The sequence below is a fragment of the Acinonyx jubatus genome, chromosome B4 (assembly GCF_027475565.1).
Source record: "Acinonyx jubatus isolate Ajub_Pintada_27869175 chromosome B4, VMU_Ajub_asm_v1.0, whole genome shotgun sequence".
NCBI classification, from domain to species: domain Eukaryota; kingdom Metazoa; phylum Chordata; class Mammalia; order Carnivora; family Felidae; genus Acinonyx; species Acinonyx jubatus.
In genome coordinates, this window is record NC_069387.1 from 18,150,571 (window position 1) to 18,166,733 (window position 16,163).

At 38.0% G+C, this 16,163-nt stretch overlaps 1 long non-coding RNA gene across 1 annotated transcript; it reads right to left on the bottom strand.

Annotated features, from left to right (window-relative positions):
- Positions 1-2,325: 2,325 nt before the first annotated feature.
- Positions 2,326-8,562, bottom strand: LOC128316296 (uncharacterized). Its single transcript, XR_008299943.1, has 3 exons — positions 7,651-8,562; positions 6,111-6,210; positions 2,326-3,583 (listed from the first exon to the last, which is right to left on the bottom strand). It is a non-coding gene; the product is annotated as an uncharacterized LOC128316296 (long non-coding RNA).
- Positions 8,563-16,163: the final 7,601 nt, after the last annotated feature.

The following is a 16,163-nucleotide window of genomic DNA, read 5'->3' on the forward strand; positions in this document are numbered from 1 at the left end:
GGTTTACTCAAGGTTTGAAGTTAATTTCAAAATAAGGAAATGTGAGTCTTCTATATGTAATTCTTTCAAATTTATTTTGACTATTCTTGGGGTCTTGAAATCCTGTATGCATTATAGAATCGAATTGTTAATTTCTATAAATAAGTCCATTGAAACTTCGATGTGGATTATGTTACATCTGTGGATTAGTTTTAGGAGTACTGCCATCATAAAAAAATTAATATTAAGTGTTTTGATCCATGAACATAGGATTTTTCCAATTATTACATCTTCTTTAGCTTTTCCCCTTTTATAAGTTTTGTACTTCTCTTGTAAAATTCATTCTTAAATAATTTACTATTTCCTACACGATCACAAATGAATTTTTAATTTCATTTTTGAAGTATTATTTCCAAGCAGCCAGAAGTACAAATGATGTCTGTATATCGATCATGTATACTGCAAACTTAACTGAACTCATTTAATTAGTTCTAATTATTTTAGTTCAATTAGTCTTGTTATTTATTATTCTAATTCATTTTAGTGAAATATTTAGGATTTTCTATGTATTAAATGATGTCTTCTGCAAATAGAGATAATCTTACTATTTCCTTTCCATTCTTGGTATCTTTTATTTCTTTTGCTTGCGTAACTGCCCTGAAACATCCAGTACAATGCTGAATAAAAGCTGAGACAACATCCTTATGTTTTTCTGATGTTAAGGGAAACATCCAGTTTTTCATCATTAAATGTCATATTAGTTGTGGTTTTTCAATAGATGCTCTTTGTCAAGTTAGGCATATCCCCTTCTCGTCCTAGTATGTTGAGTGCCTTTTCTATCAAAAGATATTGGATTCTGTCAAACGCCTTTTCTACATCTATTGAGAGAACCATTTTTTATTTTTGTTTTTTTATTGTACTACTGTAATATATAATATTCATTGATTTTCAAATGTTGAGCCTGCCTTATGTTCCCAGGATAAATCCCATTGGTCATGGTGTGTTTTTCTTTTTCTTTTCTTTTTTTTTTTTTTTTAATGTTTCTGGATTTGGTTTAATATTTTGAGGGTTTTGTCTACATTCATAGGGATACTTATGTTTTATTTTTTTGTGTGATATATCTTTGATTTTGATATTATAGTAATACTGGCCTCAAAGATGAGTTGTGAAGTATTCCCTCCTCTTCTAATTTTTTTAGAAAAGTTTGTGAATAATTGGATTTAATTTTTCTTGAAATATTAGGTAGAATTCAGTGGTGAAGTCACCTGGGCTTCTTTGGTGGATTTAAAAAAAATTACTTACTCAATCTTTTCACATATTACATAAATCAAGTTCAAATGTCTTTTTTTTTCCTCCCAGAGTCAGTTTTGGTAGTTAGTGCATTTCTAGGAATTTTCCCATTTCATTTACATTATCTATTTTGTTGGCATACAAGTTTATACAGGATTCTTCCAAAATTCATTTTACTTCTTCAGGATCAGCAGTTAAGCTCCCTCTTTCATTTCTGATTCCAATAATTTGAGTCTTTTTCTTCTTGATCAATATAGATAAAGACATTAATTTTAGCAACCTTTTCAAAGAACCAACGTTTTGGTTTCATTGATTTTTCTCTATTGTTTGTCTATTCACTATTTCCTTAATTTCTGCTCTAATCTTTATTATTTTATTTTTCCTGCTCACTTTTAGGTTTAGGTATCTTTTCAGTGTTCACAAGTGAAAGTTTAGGTTACTGATTTTCAATCTTTCTTCTTAATATAGACATTTACTACTATAAATCTACCTCTATTATGTTAGTCTCATTCTATAAATTTTAGTATGTTGTCTTCATTTTTATTAATGGCATAGTATTTTCTTATTTCTTTTTTGATTCCTTCTTTGACCCATTGGATATTTAGGAGCGTGATGTTTAATTTCCAAATATTTATGAGTTCCCAAAATTTTCCAGCTATCAGTTTTTAATTTCATTCCATTGTGGCCAGAGAGCATACTTTGTATTATTTCTATCCTTTTAAAGTCATCGAGATTCATTTTATGACTTAGCATATGGTCTACCCTGGGGAATGTTTTGTGAGCACTTGAGAAGAATGCATATTCTGCTTTTGTTGGGTGAGCGTTCCAAAAATGTCTGAAGTTCTAGTTGGTTTATAGTGTGGTTCAAGTTTTCTATTTATTTGCTGATCTATCTAGATTTTCTACCCATTATTGAAAATGGGATGTTCAAGTCTCTCTTATTGTTGAATTACCTACTTCTCTTGTTTTTGCTTCATGTTGAGTGCATATATGCCTATAATCATTTTATCTTGATGGATTGACCTTTTTACCAATATAGTCCTGTTTCTCTACATTCTCATAATTTTCTTTTGGAAACTGGCAATTTTATATAATATATAGTAGCAACTCTGCACATTATTCCACCCCTTACCATTGGGCTTGTTATTATTATTGTTTGTTTGTCTAGTGACTTACTGGATTATTTTAGTGAAGTTAATCTCTCCCTACCCTTAATGTCAGCCTGTGATGTTGTTCCCCAGGGTAGTACAAATTCAGGTATGCCCAGTCACACTGAGATGACAGTGGTACTCGTAGGACTTTTTCCATCTATTTCCCCTAATCATCTCTAAAAGTTAAACTTTACCAATTACCAGCTAGCTGATCTATTTTGTTAATAATGCCCTGGGGCATAACTTGTTCTATAAACGAATCCAATCAAACATGACTCCTCTGAAGGAACAATTTCTGATAAACATTTCATTTTGTTCTGATGCCAGGACTTCTCCTCCCTGAATTATTCCCTAGTTCTCTCCTTGAAATAAACTGACCTATAGTTTAGCCTGTAGCTTGAATCTCCTCCCAAATGGCTTCACCACAACCTCCATTATTCTTGAAATTGAGTTTAGCCTGGAATTTCTTCACTCTGTTGCAAATGAAGTCAGTGCCTTGGGAAGAAATTAGTAGCTGTCTGTTTTTTTGGCCTGTTTCTCTTGCTAAGGCAAAATTTCGGAGCCAAAGTTCTGGATTTAAGGATAGGGACAATGGCAGTCTTCTGAGTGACACCATGCTCTAGGAATTCAGCATTCGGTAGGTGAGAACAGGAGCACAGGGTTCTCTTGGCTTGTCTCTCTTAGTGGGAAACCACCAGCTCCAAAGTCAGGGCAAAACTGACCGGGCCCCAGTATTTTAGTGTGCGGCACCCAAGGCAGAGTCTGTCCCATGAGTGGGGGCTGAGTAGAAGAAGGGACCTATCCGCCTCTCAAATGCACCCACCCAGGACATGACCTTAGTAACAAGCAGCTGGGGATGAAAAGGGAAACAACAATGCTCCACTCCTCCTGGGAAGAAAGTCTCCCTCTTGGAGCTGAGAGGAAGATGTCTGGTGTTCTTGAAAGTAGTAGTGTGGAACAGAGTATCTGCCTCACTGAGCTGGGAACAGGGAGCAAGACACAAGTCTTGGTTCAAACACTACAGACTCTCACCTTTATTACTGAATTGTCATAGATGTTCTTAAATAGATGTTTCTTTACTCACTATCTGTCTTTGGGGCCATGTCCAGAGTTTTTTTTCCCTCTTACCGACTTGTATGGTAGTCATCTCTATCACCTTCATTCTGTCAAGACAAAATAGTTGTTTTGTCCTCTTTCTCCTTTGAGAGACAACTAAGGAATTTAATCAACTTGCTTTACTTTACATCCTCAGCTTTCTAGTAGATTCCCCCCAAATCCTGGTTTTGTAGGTTGTCTGCACTTTTTACACTGTTAGGTTGGGAGTGATATTTTCTTTACTTTCTATATATGCTAAGTTATAATTTGTTTTTTAAAAAATATTTATTAATATTTATTTATTTTTGAGACAGAGAGTGACAGAGCATGGGCAGGGGAGGGGCAGAGAGAGAGGGGGAGACACAGACTCTGAAGCAGGCTCCAGGTTCTGAGCTGTCAGTAGAGACCGACGTGAGGCTCAAACTCACGAACTATGAGATCGTTACCTAAGCCGAAGTTGGATGCTTAACTGACTGAGCCACCCAGGCGCCCTAGTTATAATTTGTTTTTATTTTTCACATTAAGAAGCATTTAACTCTACTACTTTGTCGATGGTAAAACTACAATATGTGCAGTTTAGGAGGAAGACTGGGAGAAAACAACAAAATCTTCCTAAGCTTTCTACATCTAAACAATAGTATTAAGTATGAATATGCCCAGACCTTATTAAAGTAATCTGTGTTTTTCATTGTCCTTTAAATTTCTAGTGTATTCAGAAATGTGTTATTAACTCAATTGTTTATTTAGCAACATTTCTATATACAATGCTCTGTACTGCAGTTGTCAGAAAATAAATATCGAGTCTTATCTTTTAAGAGATGATAGTCTACTAGAAGAAACACATGTAGACATAAAACCAAGGGACTCAACAGACTGCACGCCTGCCCTGAAGTCCCATCCCTATGCCGGAAGCTGCCCATCGCCCACACAGAACCAGCTCCCTGAGCTTCCTGGGCGGCAGGCAGGGGAAGGGAGCAGAAGAGAACAGTCTTCAGTAAGCCAGAGGAGGTACAGACCTGCCCGGGGCCCTACAGGCCTGTGTCTGTTACCAGCATTTTGCAAGGCTAGAAAAGGAAGAAGAACCTGCCCAGGATAAGCGGGGGAGGGGCAGAGAGGAGGAGAGAGAGAATCTCAAGCAGGCTCCATCAGCACAGAGTCCAATGCCAGGATAGAGCTCACAAACTGTGAGATCATGACCTGAGCCAAGATCAAGGGTCGGAGGCTTAACCAACTGCACCACCCAGGCACCCCAAAATTGCACTTCTTGTTAATTCTATGACAACATAAAAAATGAGGTTCAAGATGAAGAAAAAAAAAAAAACCCTATGTTATATATTGCTTTTACCCTTTTATCATTTGAACACTAAATTTTTTTTCTTGGGTTTAAAAGATAGGTATTCTCACATATGAATAAAGTTGAAGCATATGAACAGTATTGTTACCAAGTCCATGATACAATATTCCTTGAAAACCTATTTCTCTAGAGGCAATATTACTCACTGTCATGTGTACAGTTTCACTATATGTAAAATGGAGATTATTTTTATACATGAATTAATAGTGGTATCTGACAGTTTCCTATCTTTTAGTAACCTCAAAGAATTCCCAAAATGCCACTTTTTCTATCTTAAGAAAAATTTTTCTTCATGCTAGTTTCTCCTTCACTCTCATCTTCCATGAGGTAATATCCTATGACACGGGATGATGGAAACTTAATTCTGCTCAGGCACATAACTGCTCCAGTCCATGGAAAATAACAGCAATAAGATGTGGAATTCATCTAAAAGGTGTAATTACACATTAAATGATGCAGTTTATGCTGGACATCTGCAGCATATCATTGTAATTAATCGAGAATGGGTAAGTGTAAAAATATTAAGAGAACACTCATGTTCTCTCTCTTGCATTTTTCCCTCCAGGTAAATAGGAAACAAACAGCTTAGAAGAATGAGAAAATTATGAAAAGGTTTATAGGAGAGAAAATCTTGAATCTTCAGAGTTCTTACACATAAATAATTCTCAAAAGAACTGATGCTAGGTCCAAAAATTCATTCAAAATTGGTCCAAAATGGAAGCAGTAAAGAGGGGGAAACATGGTGGGAAGAGAAAATAGAATAAGAGAATGGAGGAGGGAGGCATTTTGGGGAAGTTTCAGGCTACTGGTAGAAAGTTAAATGATCGAACCTAATTCGAACATTCTTTGTCTACCCAGGTAGTTCTAGCAAAAACTGCTAGAGATGCAAAGCGAACCAGGTAAAACAATCCAATATAAGTCTCAAAATTATGTACATTTCATAAATACATGTGGATTCCCCAAGAAGTATAATTGTACTGGGAGACTTCTAGATACTCTGTTATTTGCACAGAAAAGTAATTTAAATCATTAAACAACCGTGGGGCACCTATCATGTTACCAGTACTGTTCTCAATACTGGGAATAGAGAGGAGTAATATTTGGTCCCTCCCCTTGATAAACTAAGAATCCAGGCAGTATGTTAAAGCATACCAACCAACAAACAATCCAAAACTATAATCAACTATTACAATAGCAGTCTGAACAAATTATCATCAGGACACCAAGAAGTAAGTGCTTACCTCTTTAGCCCAGAGGAAGCAGAAATGCAGAATAGTGAGCGGCTCTCAGAGGAAGTGGCACTTGAGCTGGCATTTGATGAATAATTGTCTCCAGGTGGCACTAGGAAAGAGGTCCTTCATAAGCTCTAGGCATTCTTTGAAACGCATAATGTCACATCAAACATGTTTCAAATGTACTCATCAGATATTAAAATACACTTTATAACTGACACAAAATCATGAGTCAAACCACGTTTGCCAAAATACCGTAATGCTACATTTTGCAGACAATGAATTAAAAGTTGACTAATTTTGTGATTTTCCCATATATATTGTCCCCTTTCTCAAACATTTTCTTAGACTCTTGGAATACCCATAGTCTCTAAGCGCTGTTCCTGCGGTACCTCGTGAAAAATAATGACTAGGGAGAATATGCCTACCAGCCTCGGTTGCTCTAAGAAAATGTATATTTGAGTCAGAAAACCTCTCAAATAAGAGCATTTATTAATCCTTGTAGGCAAACTCATTGTCATATTTGTACAAGTCATTTTCTCTACCCTGTGGTCAGATGATCTCAACAAAATGACTGAGTGAGGATCCACTCTTGAGAATTTACTTCCTTACTATGATTCCATGATCTGTGATCATGGATAGTCCCTTAGTCTTCAGCCTTTGTTTCACTATTCATAAAATAAGAATAGTACTACAGTACTATAAATGTGAAGTATCTAAAGTTTCACATGGAAGACTCTAGAGATGTAAGGCAGTATAGCAGGCACGATAACCCGGTGCTTGTTAATCTAGCACTTTCCTTTGGATCCAAGAAAGGCAAACGTTCTTAAACTGTTACCTTTACTAGAACACTAGTATGTAACAGGATGAGAAAGATTCCTCCCTTAAGATATCATTGAAAGTGAATTTTTTACTTTTTATTATTTTTAAATTTTTATTTATTTCTTTAAGGTTTATTTTGAGAGAGACCACACACAGGTGCACACAAGTGGGGGAGGGGAGGGGAAGAGAGAGAGAGAGAGAGAGAGAGAGAGAGAGAGAGGGAGAATCCCAAGCAGGCTCTACACTGTCAGCACTGGGCCTAATGCTGGGCTCAAACTCACAAAACATGAGATCATGACCTGAGCCCAAAGTCCCATGTTTAACCAACTAAGGCACCCAGACCCCCTGATAATTTCTTTTTCAATAGAAAACACCTGGGAAATATTTATTTTCTTTGTGAATTAACACATAGAAAACCATACTGAGTGATGTATGGACGCTCCTGGTTTGAACACTTTTCTTTTTGGCCAGGAGGGACTTCTTTTCCTCATTTCGAGTGGGTTTTTGAAACACGGTGCAGTTTTAGAGCGGAGGGTTCCAGGAGAGTGAGCCTGCCACGTGCACAGAAACAAGAGGAGCTTGTGGAACCTCCTGGCCCAATTGGTACCCTCAATTCCCTGTGGCCGCAGCCGCTGGAAGGGGCCAATCGGACCTCCAAACAAGCTCAGACCCACATCCGTCTTTCCTCTCACGTACAACCGTGTGCCCGAAAAAAATCTGAAATTACCATCACACATGATCACAGAGTAGGCTCCCCTCGGCGTCTTTTGAACTAAGAACCGTTCTGGCTGTGTTTCCATCCATCCAGTTTCCATCCACCCAGGCGCAGGGCCTCGCCAGGTGCGTCTGCAGCTCCTGGCCCGGCCTTCACTCGGGTATCCCCTCTGCCACCTTCTTCTGGAGTCCCGCGGCTAGTGGCAAGCACTGGGGTGTTCTCGGAGGAGCCCCGCGTCCCTGCTCTCCGGCATGCTCTCCGGGCGGCCCTTCTCCACTCAGAGCACAGCTAGCAAGGGCAGCGGGCCGAGATGGGCTTCGGCTTCCAGAGAAGGAAAATGGGGAAGAAGGCGAAAGGAACGGCCGTGAGCCCTAGGCCTCCAGCCACGGAGGCGGAAGTAACCCACTTCGGCACAGGCACGGCCAGCCTAGATGGCGCCCGCGGCGTGAGGAACCGGAAGCACCACGTGCGCACTCAGCGCGGAGTCCCGCCCTCGGCCGAGGACTCGCCTTCCTCAGCGCAGCTGGGAGCCGCAGGGTCAGCTTCGCGCCTGCAAACGCCGTGTTGCACAGCTCCTCGGAGCTGGTGCCGGACGAGGACAGCCACTTCAGGATGGCTTGCGCTGGGTGCCCAAAGCTGTGAGACGGCAAGCTCCTCCCGCTCCCTCGCGGCAGATCCGGGACAGGGAACCATGTCTTGGTGTGGCCTAGGCCCGGACGATGGTTGAGAGGGGCAGGCCAATCCCAAGTAGTCACCTGCATTATGTAGTGGGTGGCCTCCACACCCTTGCAGAAGTCCTACTGGAGCCGATCGTTCACCTGTTGCCGTAGACACCTGTCCACGTGTCCTCTCGTCCCAGGAGCCTGACCCGTGGTCTGCCTGGCTCGCAGGTATCCCTACCTGGCTGGTGTCCTGAGCGCTGCTGTCTCCGCTCCTGCCGGCACCTGCGTCTGGACTCCAGTTAAGTATGCAATGCAACCTATAACCTTGGTTCAAGCCTTGAGACATTGTGTTGGTGCTTCCCATGTAAATATAGTGATAGCTGTATGGTCTGAGGAAGTTGGTGTAGGGAAAGGTGGCTAATGCTACTAATGTGGCAAATAAGCAAATATTTAAAAACATGCTAAGCAGAAATTTTAAAATGCGTCAGCTCAATATTCTGCGGGAAAAGCCTGCAGTTCAAGTATCTTGTCTAATTGATACACACATAACCAGCAACATTTGCTACATGTTGCAGCTCCTACAAAGTTCCACTCTAAAATTCTCATTGAAATTGAAGGATAATTTTGTTCTTTCCAGTTATGTTATTGTTACTGCTGCTGTTGTCTGATTAAGTGGCTACAATTATGTGCTTCAAACACCAAAAAGCATTGAAAGGTATATAGTGAGGGGACACCTGGGTGGTTCAGTCGTTGAGTCTCCGGCTGGGCTCAGGTCGTGATCTCATGGTTTGTGAGTTCCAGCCCCACATCGAGCTTTCTGCTGTCAGTCTGTGTCAGCGCAGAGCCGGCTTCAGATCCTCTCTGTCCCCCTCTCTCTGCCTCTGCTCTGCTTGTACTCTCTCAAAAAAAAAAAAAAAAAGAAAAAAAGACATATAAGTGAGAAGTCTCTGTCCCATCTCTGTCCCCAAAACAGCCAAGTCACCCCTCTCTCCCATCTTCTCAGTCCCATTCACTCCCCCCAACACAAATAACCACCATTATTGATGCCAACTTTAAACACTTACATAAAATAATTAGAATTTGAACATTTAGTCACTTGTAGGATAAAAATGATGAAGTTTTTTGTTAATTCAGAGAAGTTAATTACAGAAGAAAAGTCCCTAGAAAAGTGGGGGAAGGAAAGGGATGTAGGAACAAGTCAAAGGACCAAATCTTGGTTAGAGCCATCACCTTTAACAAATTCTTCTTAGAGAAGAAATTATGGCACTTCAGGTTGTGTGTGACTACTGCTGTCGTTTTTATTTTTACGAGGAAAATTCAAAACACTCTGAAAATTGATGACATTGGGTTTATGCACTGTCAATTTCACATTGTAAAAATTTCTCACAGGAAGTAATGTCAGAATTCTGTCACCACCTTTTTTAGTTTGTAGACAAGGAAACAAGTAGCTCATTGGCATTTATGAATCTTCTAAAGTTTTTATTCCTTTGCTTCCAATAAATGAATATTATAAATTCTAAATAAATAGTTACATGATAAATTTGGTCACCTCTGTAAGCTAGGAATAATCAATATAATTTAAATATCCTGACTGACAATTATAAAAATGTATTTGTTTAATGAAAGTAATAATCATGTATCAAGAAAGATTCAATGTTAATAAATCAATGTAAAAAAATTTTCAGATTTTGGGAGGGGATAAAGTAAGTAAATATAAATTGCAATACTCTTCAGTTCCTAGAAAGACCTATTTATATTATTTTATTGATTGACGCATTGTCAATAACCAAAACTAGTGTTTCTTATTCTGCTCAGAGACCATTTATTTATATCTGCCCCCACATCTACCACAGAGCCTAGCACATAGTAGGTACCAAATGAATTTTTGCTAGGAGACCAATTATATATATCACAAAATTATTTTTATTTGATATTTAATATCATCCAGTGCTTTAAGGGGTTTTAGTACAGAGATACCATTTGTTTACTGTATGAAATTAATCCAAAATGGAAAATGTTATAGTGATTTTTTCAGTTTCATATTCCATTAAGTACATAATGCAATTAGAAAACTACAAAAACAAGCAATTTATACCATTGCCAGAATGAGTTCATTCCATAGAGCACTCTGTTTCTTAGTTTGAGATTTTTTTCACAGGAGAGTGGGGAACGGATGGATAGTGGGCACACTGCAACATACTTGCCCAAACTTTTCTTGTGCTTTCTAATTCTCCTTAAAACTTTTGTTTTTTTTCATGTTACTGCATCTGGCCTTCATCACTAAAAATCACTGCCATGATTACCAATTAAAACTCCGCGTCTTGTCTTCACTGCCGTCCAGTTCGTACCTTGTCTTTACTATCCAGCCGAAGTCCTCCCTCCGGCACTCAGCTTGCAGCAAACTCTCCTCTGAACTCACTCACCGTACAGGTGCCATTCTTTATATCTTGACATTGTTGGCTAAGTTTTCTGTGCACACACTGGACCATTCTGGTTAGACTGATTAGCAGAGTAAAAACAATCACAGAGGTGTTCAACCTTGTTTTGTATGAAACTGGAAACTGAGGCCCATCCAGAGAGATTAAGCAGATAGCCCAAATTCATAGCCTTACACAGCAGGAATGAAAACCTCTCGTTTCCCATTGCTTCTGCTTTGTTTTGCATACCTGGTGAATATGGGTCTTTGCATGTATCTTCATGCCCATGTGCTAAGCATGGTGCCTTGTATATATTACATTCTGGGGTTTTTGTTGTTTTGTTGTAATCTTGATATAAAACATGCATCCCACTATAGATTTTAAAAATACTTGCTCAATGATTTGATAGAGAGATGTTTCTGCTAATGCACTCCCCCGTGATGAACACATAGTTGTTTTTTTCAAGGCTCTTTGGCAACCGTGTATCTATATATTTTGACAGTTTCACCACAACTCATTCATTTGATGAAACAAATTCTGTGTCAAAACAAATAGAAATGGGGCAAGAAGCTTAGAAAATTGATACAGTTTACAATTTTTTAAAACAGAATAAGGCACATTTTTATAACCCCATGCCATCCCTCTCTACCACACACAACAAAAGAACTGGAGATATATACACTCACACTGTACTTAAAACTGTAGCACAAGTAAATGCATACAAAAGCACCTGGAGTCTATGGGGAACAGGGGGAAAGGTAAGGGATCCTGGCCAAAAAAAAAAAAAAAGAGTTCACTGCTCTACAATAAAGTTATTTATTTGAATCTGTATCCAAAAAAAAAAAAAAAAAAAAGTGTTTCCTTTTAAATATTCACAAGATGTTCTGACATTTTGAGCCAAAAAGGGAGATCTTTAACAGATGCTGGGCCAGAGACAGGACATCTACCCTCACACCTGCCCTTCACCCTCCACTAGTAGCACATTGTTTCAGTAATGCATAACTGAGGAGAGTATTGTGTCCCAAGTGCTAAAAAACAGATTGCCGAAATTCCCGTTTGCCACTACCTTTAATGAAAGTCAAACTTCATTAAGTCTAGACACTTTGCAGTTCCCTCCTAATGAGGCATTTTTTTTCCTACCACAAGTCTTAAACCTGAAGTCTTTGGCAAAGTTGCATGGGAGAGTCAGGAACTCAAGCAGATAGCTACCGAGGTTGGATCTTAACCCCATAGCTACCAATGGAAGGCTTGAGGCATCTGCCATCACCTAGGCAGGGGATGGGAGGGTGCACAGAAGAGATGGTCTAAGTGTGACAAAAACGTTAAAACTTATGCAAGTTGCTACAGCAATGTCAGACTCTGAATGTGTGCCCCAGTTTCCCTCCACTGGTCTCACCCGTGCCTCATTTCTCACTCTTCAGTCTGGGCGGCTTTCATACTACCTGACCTCAAGGCATTACCACCAGCCTTACAATTTATTTGTCTCCTTTCACATGGGTATTGGGTAGAATCTTATGACCGAGGTTTCCATTTCTTTTTCCACTCTCTGTGCACAAGAAAGAGTTGAAATTGCTTCCATGCTAGTAGAATATCTGCCTTAAAGACCAGGAAATAACGGAGAAAGCCTTTTTGGATACTGAATCTTGCACATTCAAGCCCCACAGCAGCCCTAGTTTCCAGTGCAATGCTTGCTTGTGTCTTTAAGCTTGTCCTACTATCTTGCTTACACGGTAGTAGTAATAAAAATAATAATGATGGTAATTAACATGTATTGAGGACTTTCTAAAAGCTAGATACTAAGCATATACTTTTTTACATATATTAACTGATTAACCCCTGTGTTAGTCAGCGTCCTCCAGGCATATACCTCCTATTGGTTCTGTTTCATACTATGTGTATTATGAAAAAAATAGATCATATGATTTTGAAGTCTGAGAAGTCCCATAATGTGCTGTCTGCAAGCTAGAGACCCAGGGAAATCAGTGATGTAATTCATTTTGAGTCCAAAGGCCTGAGATACAGGGCAGCTGGTAGTATGAATCCCAGTCTGAGGGCAGGAAAAGATGAGATCCCAAGAAAAGGGACAAATCCTTGCTTCTTCTGTCTTTCGTTCTGTTCAGGCCCTCAGTGGATCAGATGATGCCCACACACATTGAGAAGTGCAGTCTACTGAGTTCACCAATCCCAATGCTAATCTCATCCAGAAATACCCCCACAGGCATTCCCAACAATAGTGTTTAATCTTGGCCCCCTATGGCAAGATTCAAACTCAGTCTGTCTCTAGAGAATGTACTCTGAGCCATGAGACTTAGCTGCCTCTTACAGTGTGCATTTTGTGATAGTAATGATAATAAATGACAATATATTTTTAAATGAGTTTAATTGATGCTCTAACATACATCATTTACACTCTCTCTCCTGGTTCCTCTGAATAGCAGCACCCTCATGGAGATGGCTGCCTGGAGCTGGAAGAATGGGCTGTAGCTATGGAGCGTTAGGTTTTCTTGTTAAATCTCAGGCATTTATCTATTAACAATCTCTATATATTTGAATATAAAGTAGTATTACAATCTGAGTCTACTCCAAAGTGTAACTGGAGTTCTTCCTTCTCCCTCAACATGATACTATACAAGGGAATCCACTCTTTACCTACAAGTAGAAAACCTGAAATTTGATTATAGGAAAAGAGCATAATAATGCAAACTTGTTTTTTTCCCCTTCCCTTTGAACTTCATCTTTCCTATGGAGACAAAAGATTATTAGAAAACTTTTTTTGTTTCATGTGTAAAACTTACTGGCTTTCATATTTCATAAATTTGAATCTTCTGAATTTTTATGGCTTGGTAGTTCTTAGGGAAGTGCTTACTTTTGTGTGTTTTTCTGAGAGAATTTAGAAGAAGGAAATACTTTAATTTGTTATGTTGTCACGCTTTCTAAGCTTTTTAATTTATTCTTTAGACCCCATTATTGTGAAGTTGGAAGCCTTATTATTTTAGGGACATATTTAAGTTTCTCTATTTTTCTCTCTTGGCACCTTCTAACCTTCCAGAGTTAACGTTAATACTCCATTCCTGAAATTCAGTGAAAAGTATTTAATTCTTGGTTATCCCCTCTAGAAACCAATTTAGTAACCAAATGCACATATTTTCACTTCTACTACCTCATTTATCTGGAATTGTCAGGGAAAAAAATAATCAGAATAAGAAAATTCCCAGAAACTTTAAGCTTTCTAATTTAAATATTTAGATTTTGAAAAATATATGTGATTGACAAATATTTTCTTGCTTTAAGAAAGATATGTGAATCACAGTCTAACCATTTTGGGTTTCTTAGTTTCAGTAAAGGGAAATATTATGGAGTGCTGAAATAATATGACTAATAATACAACTGTGATCTCAGTGATAAGACTCCTCCTTCTCACCTTAAATTCAACAAAATGTATTCAACAAACTTATTTAATGAACACCTGTAATATTGGATCCTATATAAGTTGCTACAATTGCAGAAATGAATAAGACAATTCATGTAAATATCACTCAGATCAAAACATCACCAGCACTCAGAAATATCCCTCATGGTTTTTTTTCCAATCATTAGCCTTGCCTTCTTCCCAAAGGTAACTAATCTTTTGACTTCTTGTGTCTTTTTGTTCAACGTTTTATTTGTGACATTTATTCATTTGTCAAATTTTACAACAGTTTCCATTGTAAAGTATTGGATATAGGGATATATCAAAAATTATTTATCCGTTTTACCATTCATGGATATTTTTGGTTTGGAGTTGTGAGTAATGCTTCTCTGATCATTCTTGGATATACCTCTTGGTAAACATATATATACATTTTGCTAGGTATGTGCCCAAGAATGGAAACACCATGTATGAGGATAAATGGATGCTTAACTTTAATACAAATTGCCAATGAGCATTCTGAAGTTTCTGTATTAATTTATTATCCCACCAACATAGCAATTTCTGTTGTTCCACATCTTCTCTAACATTTAGAATTGTCATCTGAAATTGTATATATTCTGTTGTGTAACTCATGAGGTTTTCATTTGTATTTGCCTGATGAGTAAAGAGGTCAAAACCTTTGGCTATAAATTTTGGCCATTCAGTTACTCTCTTATAGTTTATTTTATGTTATGTTATTTTATCTTATTTTATTTTATTTTCATTTCATTTTATTTTATATTTTTTAGAGAGAGCAAGAGAGCAAAAGAGAGAAAGTAAGTTGGGCAGGAGCAGAGAGAGAGGGAGAGAATTTCAAGCAGGCTTCATGCCCAGCGCAGACTCAATCTCACAACCGTGAGATCATGACCTGAACTGAAATCAAGAGTTGGATGCTTAACCTACTGACCCACCAGGTACCCTTATTTTTCTTTTCTCTTTTCTTTTATAGTTCTTAGTCAGACTTACTACTAAATGTTCTGTTGGGTTGCCAGACTCTTATTGGTTTGTAAAAATTCTTTAAATATTTTTCATTAGAAACTCATTGTTGGATACATATGTTGCAAATGCTTTTCTCCACTGTCTCACTCTTAGTAGTCTTTGGATGAACAAAAATTTCTAATTTTAATGTGTTCCTTTTTATCAGTCTTTTTCTTTATGACCAATGATTTTTGCATCTGATTTAGGAAATATATTCATACCCAATGTTATGAAGATTTTCTCCTGTGTAATCTTTTAGAATCTCATTGTTTTATATTTAGATCTTGAATCCACCATTTTTATTTTTTTGTGAGATGAGTGAAGTAGGGGTTACATTTTTATTTTCCATTTTGCCTATGCATTTATGGACAAAAACACCTTTTTCCACAGCTCTGCAATGTTACTTTTGTCATTAGCTATTGAATTATGTCTTCATGTAACAGCATCAATAAACACCAGGGAAGTACTAGTAAGCCCAAGAAAGCAAGTTGCATTAGAAGATAAAGACTGTGAATTTGTTTAAATATAGATTAAAGCTTGTTATGAATAAGTGATAAACAGTAACTTGTTTGGGGTTACGACTCTGATGAACCTATAAAGAAAGTGAAGGTAGTAATAAAATATTCAGGACTGGGTTAATTCAGAGCGGGGATAGAGAGGGGTAGTATTAACAGGGGGCAAAAAGGAGACTTTAAAAGATGTCCTAAGTATTCATTTTATCACGATTATTTCCATACATTACCAATGCTAATAAATAGTTTCATTATCTCTTTAATATTTGAGGGAAAAAATTAAATAGTGATTGGCTAATTACCCAAGGGCAACTATACAGTTACAGTTGCAGCTTCTCTCTCTGGCAACTAGGTCCCTCTTCATCCTTCTTCATGCTCTGCCCTTTAGGATTCTCCTTAGTTTCTTATAGCTTAGCTGTACATTTAAGAAGGTGTTTGTTATGCTTTGTTCAGCATTTCTAAGTTTTTTGTTGAGAGGCTTTGTAAGACTTGGGTGTTTCCACAT